The 11,386-nt window shown below is 27.4% G+C and overlaps 1 long non-coding RNA gene across 1 annotated transcript; it reads left to right on the plus strand.

The window, feature by feature from the left end:
• Nucleotides 1-424: 424 nt before the first annotated feature.
• LOC132934815 (uncharacterized) lies at nt 425-10,967 on the plus strand. Its single transcript, XR_009663086.1, has 11 exons — nt 425-841; nt 920-1,025; nt 1,086-1,209; nt 5,196-5,331; nt 6,249-6,391; nt 6,459-6,849; nt 7,306-7,753; nt 8,662-8,779; nt 8,897-9,053; nt 9,917-10,110; nt 10,219-10,967. It is a non-coding gene; the product is annotated as an uncharacterized LOC132934815 (long non-coding RNA).
• Nucleotides 10,968-11,386: the final 419 nt, after the last annotated feature.

The following is an 11,386-nucleotide window of genomic DNA, read 5'->3' on the forward strand; positions in this document are numbered from 1 at the left end:
TAATTTATACAATATGTTAATTACCTCGACTTTTTTTTTTGTACTCTATTGATGCTTGAATTAACATTATTATTCATTGCAATGAATTTTTTTTTAGTTTTCGTGCAAAAATTGTAAAAATAGTTATGATAAAATCTAAAATAAAAGTATGTTTTATATTCCAAATAAAAAAATTGCGATCATGTCTGTAGGTTCTCTGTAGGATAGTTGGTTGTAAGCTTTTACTTACACTATAATCATTGTTAATGGAATCATATTGATACTAGTTTAGAATAGTAAAATACTTTAAAATGTTTCATTGTGTCATATATTGTCATATTGATATATCTATTTTTCAAACTAGGTAAATACTAAATACATAATTCGCAAAATAAATACTTCTTGTTTTATTACTTGTATAAATTAATTAATTAATAATATTTAATAGTACATAATAATATAATCTCAATAATAATAATTATTATTATTCATCCATACATCTTGAATCTTGAATTATATCTGAAATCTGAAAAAAAAGTATGTTTTTATTAAAACCACTTGTGAGATATGAATATGCAATTGTATAATATGCAATATTGCGGTTACCTGTCTTATCAGAATTGATAAGTGATAAAAGTACGGGAGCTATCAGCTTCACAGACATCATTCCGTGAACGTCGCATTTTCGCAAGTCTTTTGGTTTTTCATGTTTTTATAATGTATATTTTAAAGGTAATTTTAAGGTTTTGTAAGGCCTTCAGTGCCATTGATTGTCTGTATTGTTAACCGTTCGTATGTAGAAGGCGATACTAATAATGCCTTCGTTCTTCGTTTGATTTTCATCTGCCGTTCCTGTTTGATTGTTCGTACCTAATCCGGCCGATCCCTGCAATGACCGTTTTTTTCGTTTACTAATGATTACTTTCTTTAATGTTTTCAGCTCAGCTTGCAGCGTGTTTGCAGCTGCGGCCGAAGCCAACGGTGCCACACAAGTGCATTTTCCATTTGTATTGTACAAATTGAATTTGTGTTCTATTGATTTGTTGGTAATTATTGTTCGGTGCAACTTCCAATTATATATATATTAATCTGTCTTTCCATTTTAGGGAGTTTGCTGTTCTTACGTTTTCTAGCGATGAGCATTGAGCATTAGTATTGTGTATTTTGTTCGTCTTCTGAATGTGGCTAAGTGGTCACTTAGATTAAATCTACCACTCAACACAGTCCCTTGTAAGTATTAGTCAACCATTTGTGTTATTAATTAATTAGAGTAAGACCGAATCATATCAATGGCTAAAAGTTGTATGTCCATTTTTTCTCAAAATCGTTTTATGAGTATTGGGTTAATCTGTGTTATCTTTTTGATTCAGTAAAAGTCAATATAATAAGTAAAACCTTTTTTATTTATACTTTAATTGTTGTGTTTTTAGCAAAAGATAGGATTATTTTGTGCACGCATACAACAAGTCCTAAATTAATGAGACATACAATACATATTTTAACATGATCTAAATATTAAGCGGACAAATATAACAAGTCCGGACTTGTTATTTTTGTCAAAAACAATTCATTAAATTTTGGACTTGTAATGTTGAAGATAATATTATTGAATTTGTTAATCTATTTATAAAAAAATATAAAAATGTCCGGTTGTATTAATTTTTTGAAAAACTCTTTAATATCTGTAGTTTTAATTACTGATGATACGTTATAATATTATTATCATTTGTGTGACTATCGTGTCATCTTGTATTTTAGTTGTGTATACAGCCTTGTGAGTTTCTTATTTTATTTTAATTGGTTAATAGTCAATATAATTAGTTAACATTTCAAATTTGGTTTAATATCTTATAGTATTGTTACTATTCATTTTTTTTAATATATACTTTTTATTATAAAGAGTAAATTATACTTTTTCTTTCATTTTTAATTTGTTTTTGTTATTATTATACCTATACTGAAGAACTGATATAATAAAATAATTTTCTTTTTAGCATTTGTTAGTAAATTAAATTAAATAGAAATTATAACTATGTCATTTATTTATATTTCTTACATTTAATAATGTGATGTCTTTAATAAGCACATTAAACAACTTGTTTTATTAGACTAAAAATTTAATTAAATATGCTACTTTTTATTTTTCACATACAAAATACCAAATTTTTATTTTTTTTAAATGTTTACAACAATTATATATTATACATATTTAAAAACTTAGTCCTAAGTACATTTTAACTATTTATATCATAAATTAATTGGAGTTTATATTAAATTAACCACTTTTAATTTGTCCATCATCAAAACATTGTATGTCCCCAGTAATAATATATTATAATTGTTACTTATAACAAATCCCATTTAAATTTAAAAGAAACATTTTAAATACGTTGAAAAAAAATGTTAAGACCTTAAAGTAATAACTCATGTAATCTACATAATATTTTACAAACAAATAAGTTGCAACACGGATATCAAAAATATACAACACAAATTATTTCATGTAGAATAATTAAAAACCTTAAAACTGCTGTCCTGTAAATTTTGGTATTTGTGACAATCAATTTATGGCCTCTGATTGATATTTATCTCATTTGTGGCATTTTTATATTTATAATTAATATTATTTTATAGTTAGGTTGCAGTCGGGCATATTTTTTTGTTATAATTTATTATGATCAGCTGTAACTAGAAGTTAAAGTCACCACAAATATCCTGTTTTTATTTTATTTTTTTTAATAATTTAAAACATCAACAACAAAGATCTCCGTGTTACAAGTGCGTAACATAGGAAATTGACGCACAGCAGATCACGTTTAATACCGTTAGTTCAAATATTAGAGTGAAACGACCTATTATGAAACTTGATACTAAGAACATTATTGTTCGTATGTTAGGTTAGGTTTTATTTTCTTTACGTTTATTCAGTTTTTGAGTGAGTTATGAGCATTTTTAATTTACTTTATATTATATACACATAACTTATTAAAAAATTTAACTATCGTAATAATCAACATATTAACAGATAATATTCTTACCATCAAGTTCAATAGGTCGATTTACTCTAATTTTTAAACTAACGGAGCTAAACATGATCTGCTGAGGGTACATTTGTTATGTTACGCACTTGTCAGACGGAGACAACAGGGTTTGGCATCATCTTAATAATATATAATTTGCACTAATAGTATGTATAAAATTGCATTATACTAAACAAGTTGTAATTATACAAGGTTAGGTACATGGCGAATAACTTGTAATTTACTATAAAGAATACATCTTGGACTATTTCAACAATTCTCTACTATATTCACTATTCAGTCTCTACTCAGTTCAATTCGGTCATTCATTGTGCGAAGTCGTGTTTTGTTAATTAATAGTAAACTCAAAATACCACACAAAATAAAATGACATGAATGTACTATCAATTAAAAAATTATTTTATAAGTGTTGGTACTTTACATAATTAAAAATAACCTTACTTTTTAAGCTGAACACGGACATAATACTAGACAAATATCTAATACCAAAGTACCAACTATGCACAAAAAATTAACACAATCCACATACTTATATATTGGTCCAAAAATTTACAATATTCTACCATTAGAAATTAAACACAGCAACTCTTTTAAGGTTCTTAAAAAAAAAAAATTACACTTTGGCTATTACTAGAACAAAATATAGACTGACTCATAACAAACGTATAGGATGACTGCATTATTTATCAGTTAAGTTGTACGACTTAAGTAATTATTGTTAATTTTAGTTTTATAGTACCATATTATATTGCATTATTTAACTACATAATTTTTTTACATAATGTTATATTATAATATTATATTATATAAATAAATAAAATAAAATATATAAGTACTTATATTATTAATATTATAGTTAGGTATGTGAGAAATGTATATTACAAATTGTAATTCTTTAATTTATAAGAACTATTTAATGTATTGATATTTCAAATTGTGAACTCATGGACCCCCACATGAACATGTTAAGTGCGGCCCATTATCTTCTTGAAGAATAAATAAAAATAAAAAAATATTGAATATTATAATATTAATTTCATTTAAAAATTAACTGTACATAACTATTATAATTAATAACAATCAAAATCAACATTCTTACCAAAAGTTATCAAACAAGACTTCAGTGTAAAGAATGCATTTATACTTTAAGATTATGTTGTAAAAATTACTTTTAAAATGTATTCTAAATAGTAAATTCAGTATCCCAAAATATAAATCAGATGGTGTCCTTAAATGTTTTACCTAATAGTAAAAAGTGATAAAATGTAAGATCTACATAACATTTGGAACTGCTATTGTACTCTACTATATGAATTGAAAAAAATTATAATTGGTATATTTTTTAAAAACTTAACACTACACAGTTTCACCACCCACAGTTATATTCTTTTAATATATACCATTTATTGCCAACAAAAAAATGTTTTTGTTAAACACACAAATTAATTTATTGCTCTATTTAAAATTACTCACTACAATTTACATACAAACATATCTGCAAAAAATACACTTACACCAAATATGGTTATTTATAATTTTATATTCAAGTTCATTATAAACGTGAAGAACACATTAATGGAATCTCAAAATATAACATTTGTTAGGTATTATAATCTTGGTGATTATAATAAATTTAACGAGTATTACTTTATCGTAATAGGTATTTAGGTCATGTCATTAAATTATCAAGTTATTATCGGTAGATCACATCTTATACGAATAACCTTAGTTAGGTAATGAAAAATTGTAAAAAAAATAAATGTCAACATAATAAATACCCCAAAACACATTGATTTATGAAATCAAAATTACAAAAAATTTATTTGACTACTTAACTCAATTAAAATAAGTGAACAACTAAAATTCACTTACTGCATGTTGCCAGTGCCGCAACTACCATGTGTACTCGTTGCACATCAGCCCCAACCTAATATACGCCACTCAATTGGTATGTTAAAATTTTATATCCATGGCTGCAGAAATTGTAATTTAAGTAAAATGAAAAAAGAAAAATCCACCTTGATCATGTTATTAAAATATAATATTAGGTATTGTAATCATATAACATACTTAACTATTGGCAACGGTATTATTTATACAATTTTATTTATTTATTTGATAGTTGATTTTTATAATATCAATATATGAATATAATTAATAATTTATATTTTACAGCTTTATTAAAATTATAGTACTACAATTTAAGCCTGGCCAAATAATCGTTTGGCAAAAAAATTGAGAATCTATCTTGCAAATCCGAATAAATTTGATTTCATATTTTATGAACATTGAGTCCTATCTCAAAACATTTGTGAGTATACCTACTTTATTAATTTATATACCAACTTATAATTTGATAAGGATGGACCTTCAAGGCCCGGAATAAGCAAAAAAAAAAAAAAAAAACCAACTTATAATTATTAATTATTTAATATCTGTAATTGTTTTTGTTTTTACTGCATATTATACTACATGTATGTAAGCAAGTTACTATAAATTCATTAAAAGTCACTTTTTTCTTTATGTATTTTTTTTATTATAATTGATCAACTTGAAAACTATTAAAGTATATTATAACTTGTTCATAGTCAATGTCAATTGTCTTTATTTCACTAGTATGAGTATATGTCACTAATTTATGCATTTTTTCATTAAATATATATAATTCTTTTTGTCACTTTTTTTAAAAATAATTTCAGTTTTTCTAACACCACAATATACTTCCATGCTTGTATAATAACTATTTATATAAACATATAAAATGTATAAACAAATTAACTAGTAACTAGCAATTACAGCTAGTAAAAAAGATACAAACAGGCTGATTTTTTAAGCACAATCGCCTTATTTGTATGCTTATGTAACAGGGTTGGGGAACCAGTTATATTCAGATAATTCAGTGAGGAAACCCCTTTGAATTATATTTTAACCATAACTCAGGAGCTTCATGAAAGATAGATCAAACATTAAGTTCTAGTTGATATGTTTTATTATTACACAATAAATTACAACAATCTTAGTTACATATTAAATATAGTAGAACGAAAGACTTACAAACTGTATGGTCATCTGGAGGTAGCGGGCTGCTGTACTTGTATTGATGACTATAATAATATGTCAATAAGCCTATTCCTCATTATCAATAACCATGTTTATAGTATATTATTTAACAGTAATCTGTATTATATTGTTTATTAAGAAATATTATTAATTAAAACTATTCAACAGGTAATATTACTAAAACTACTGAGTGTATTTTTAAAAAAAGAACATTTTTCAAAAAGCATATTTTCTAAAACCCAAGACGATGTATGAATATTATTCACGGAATAAGAATATTTCAACGATAAATGTGGAGAATTCAGAAATATGTTTGTATTTAGTATTTATAAAGAAATGATTGTTTATTTTTGGTGATTGTTTTTTCTTGTTGATTAGTATACGCTGACTCTGTAAAGTTATCAGTTGATGATTCAGACACGGACGAAAATTACGACATATTACTATTATTATCTGACGGCGTATGGCGTTATTCTTCGACGGGAAAGACTTTGATGTCGCACAGCCTTGATGTCACATCTCTCACAGTTACAACCCATCGACTGGCTATGTACTGTTCTGGCCACGCACAGAACTGTAGTACTATACAAGCTACACACTTCCGGTACAGTGGTACAACTCGAATAGATAACCGTAGTCCTGGACATGTTAGTGTTTATTTAAGGTCAATATTTAGGGAAACTGGCCGCGTGTGAGTGCAGTTGCCGGTTGTACACATGTGCAGCAGTGGCGTCGTGTTTCGTAAAAAATTGGCATTGCTCAAATAAATGTAGGTAACCTACCCTTGATAATATTGTTATACTGACAGAGAAAATGTCATATTTTTCTTCTATTAATATCGACCCACTAATAAAGAAAATTGTTTGACAATTAAAAAAATAAAATTAAAAAATTGGAAACTGTAAATGTCCGTAAACAGCTCATCAAAAGTAGAAATATTTTGAAAATGTTATGGTGTCGGTGTGTGTAAAATTCTAATACAAATATTCAGTGAAAATGCCATGTATTTGCAGTCATTTGTTTTGGAATTAAACCAAAAAACAAAATCAATTTGGCATTTTTACTGTGAAGTTCATAAGTTAATAACGCTCATGAAAGGGGGGTTGGGATTTTGAACTCCCCAAGTATAATTATTCAAATATTAGTCCCAGGACTCTGGGAAATTTTTCCTAAATAATGTATTTAATATATTTTTTATTGTAATCAAGCTTTATATTTTTTTTAGAATACTCAATTTATTGAAAACGCTGTTGCCAATGGACATATAAAGAGTTTGGCGTTTGCTGAAAGTCGGGGGTACCCATGGACACAAAACATTTATGTACCTGCAGGAAAATGGGTGCCCATGGGACATATCCACATGTGAGGCGACCGCGGCATGGGGGAACATCGATGTACTTCGGTATGCTCACGAGCGCGGTTGTCCCTGGAATTCAGCCACGTGTCGGGAAGCCGTGGCCCACAGCCACCTAACGTGTCCGTAGTACGCACTTGAAAATGGTTGCCTATTGGACAGTATGACATGTGAAGATGCTGCAGCCAGTGGCTATCTCAGCTGTCTAGTGTATGAACTCAACAACAGCAGCCTTTAGGTTATGTTGGAGATTGTCACAGAGGCTCACTGTACACGCTTTGGTGTCGTATACAACTCACAAATACATTGAACTTTAAAGGTAAGTTTTACAACATAAATCTATTTATCTATAAATGTCAATATGTAAAATGTGTAAAATATACACTTCACATTATGATAAAAGTTAAATAAAATTATTTATTAAAAATCAGGAAATCAGACAAATAAAAGTAATTATTTATGTGATAGGTACACATGCTAATTTAAAAAAGTAAATAAACTATTTTATACAGAGGTAGGTTAATATTTTTTTCAATAATAACATTTAACTTATCGAGTTAAATGTATGATTTGTTATCTAACTTCTAACTTTTTTAACGATTTCGTGTTCTCTTAACATAATTTCAATTGTTGGGTCAGTGAATGAAAATAATTATTTGTAACAAGTTAAGTTAAACCAATTAATTTGCTTTCGGTTAAAAGTTAATAGTTGACAAACAAAACATTTAGCTCAAAAAGTTAAATGTTAAATTGGAAAATAAAATGAACCCAACTCTGTAAACAATTTTTTTCATGCTACAGTATTTTTAGGTCATAAAGTGCCTTAGTATTTTGATTTAAATAAACATTAAACAAGACTTATAGCACTGTTTCAACATCATTAAATTATGTATTATTAAAAAATAAATGATAATGATCGAATGAGTCAACGAATCAGTAAAGTCTGTTGGCTACATAGGATATGAAAATAATATTATTTTAACCACATAAAAGTTATAATAAACTATGAAAAGTTAAGTTACAACAACACAAATTTGAATTGAATTAGTTAAAAAAATAACTTTTTAACTTAAATTTAAATCTTTGACAAATGAATGCCAACCTTTTCTTAACACAAAATGAGTTAATTATTTTTATTAACTTTAACACCTTTGCTATTAATATTTTGTTGTGTGTTATATAATAAATATTCGTAAGTAAAAATTTTTTACATTAAGATTTTATTAGATTTTTAGGGCCCAACAATATCGCAAGGTAGGAGTTTGATAAACGCTGCGGATCATGTTGTACGAACAACGGCTTTAGTTTGTGCTGCCGTGCATACTAATGTGGCACCAATAATTAAGTAAGTGTAATGAAATAAAAAATTATACAATAAAATCAAGTTATTAAATATCTAAAAACAGAAAAAATATTGTTTTCCTTATAATAATACTGTTTTATACTCCAACGTTGTACCTAGCCAATATAATATGACAACTATGTTTTCGTCTTCGACGTCAAGCCCTGTTCCTCAAACTGTTCAGGAAAATTCTTTTTGTCGTTATCATGGATATGAATTGATAAGAATATTGGATCGTCCTTTTGCTCATGATGGATCTAGTCATCCTGCATTCAAGGTAAATGATATTTAATATTTTAAGATTGACTGTACTTATTCAAACCTAACACTAGAATAAAATAATACATCATTTCAAACCTTGAAAAAAATCTAAACCTTCATATTTAAAAACAAGTATATATTTATTCACAAAAATAGCATGTGCATAACTTCAGCCAATTTTGTATAACACAGATAAGTTGATAATGTTCAATAAATGAACATAAGATACTATGAGTTGAACATTAAATTAGTAATATTATAATTTTATTGACTACGTTTTATATTTAAGTGTAACTGTCCATGTTAATAGATATTAGTTTCTGTAGGCTGATGGTTTTAATTTGTTTAGAGTTTCTGTCAGCTAAATGTGCATACAGTATTTGTACATGTAACTTGGTAATTAAGTAGTTTTTTTTTTTAACTTAATAGGTGTGAAATATTTATCAACTCCTTACAATCATTTCAATATTTATTATTTAACCAATAGCAATATATCACATTATCACATATGTTTTATTTAGTAAACTAATTCAATGTTTATTTTAAGTAAAATACATACATACGGTACATTTAAATAGTCTTTTTTTCTCTCTTTTTATTGTACAGTATTTGTTATATAATGTAATTAAATTATACTGTTATTATATTGTGATAATCAAATAATTAAAAAATCTTTAATGTAAAAAAAAATTAAATGACAATCCTTTATATTATTAAATTAAATGCAGAGTAGTATAAACACCAAAAATTAGTAATTAAACTTAGGCATTTGCTATATAAAACACTGAATAATTTTGTTTTAAATTATTAAAATATAATGTGTATAATAGTAACGCCCGTTTGTATTTATTAAATAAATAATATATATATTTAACACAGTTGCAAAAGGCAAGACTTCAAGGGAGAGTAATACAATGCGTAATACAATGCATAAACGCCAAAGCTTACATTTATTCGGAATTGATGGTGACATTAAATGATATAGTCCAGATTGCGTTATCTAAGTGTACAATCGCGATATGCGCTTACTTCTGAACCAAATACTTAAATATAACGTTATACAGTGGAAATTCGTAAGTGTCTTTGCTCCTCCTATTTAAAATCATCATTGCCCTCCTACTACTCGTCTTATAGTGTTAGGAAGAGGTTAATAAATTGAATCCGTCGTTTTTTTTTTACAGCGAGCAGTTGGCCTTGTTGCGGTCAAATGGACGCCACTTGTTGGTTCATCCTGAAAACACACCGTTGGCCATGCTGAAAAGCATCAATCATGTTTTGCCGCAGTTACAGACATTGGTGTATAAGAATATTGAAGACATACAACAATACCAATCTGGTCTTTTCAAAAGACAAAAACCCAGTTCAGGATGTGCCAGGCACGGGGCAATAGCAGCAGAGGTGGTGCCATTTCCACCCAAACGATTTACTCTGCGACCGAGGTGAACAAAAACGATTGGTTTAACGCCGGTACTCCTCTGTCGTAATCGCCTCACCCGCATCACCAACCACACCGACAGATATCAAATACCTATACCAGAGCCTAAGCAACTGGTCTCCAACCAGCCCTACATGTAAGGACACTGTTGCAATTAAAAGCAGCGAAGGTAATCTTACAGTCTATGCAACATGCACTGGTCGTCGTCCCCCGTTCTTATCGTATTGTTGCTCTCATTATTCGCGTTTTCTTTATTATTGTTTGTAATATATTTCAGCGTGTTATTATTATTTATTATTTATTATTCCTGTACCAATTAAGATTATGTTTTGACTAGATCGACCATCGACAACGAGATTCTAACACTAAACACCAATATATTCTATTGTGATTGGGTGTTTTCTTCCTATAAATAGTATGTGTACATAGTACAGACATGATAAAATATGATATGTACAAACAAAAATAATATTTTTTTTTATTTTTTTTTATTGATTAAACACAGGCTTTTCGTTGTTATAATATTTATCTACACTATTCCGTGTCTTGTATATATTATAATTTACTATTACAATAAAATTAAAATAATATATTTAAATGTCATAATCATTTTAGATCTTTAACATTTTCTATTATTTCATTTATATTTGCATTTATTCGAAGTATTTTTTTTAATATTAGTTTTAAATAATATACTGAATAGTGAACAACTGTAAAATAGTTAAGATAGTTATTATAATGTGACTCATTATTTTAATTAGTTTTTATTTCGTATTAAAGAAAGTAATCATCTCCTGGTATCTTAAGACAGATCATCGTCACACTAATAAGTCTAGTCTATGCCGAATTTTGTAGTTCAATATACTCTAAATGTATTATTTGTATTAATACAATGACAACGGCAACAAACCTTG

This window comes from Metopolophium dirhodum, chromosome 1, assembly GCF_019925205.1.
Source record: "Metopolophium dirhodum isolate CAU chromosome 1, ASM1992520v1, whole genome shotgun sequence".
In the NCBI taxonomy this organism is placed as follows: Eukaryota; Metazoa; Arthropoda; class Insecta; order Hemiptera; family Aphididae; genus Metopolophium; species Metopolophium dirhodum.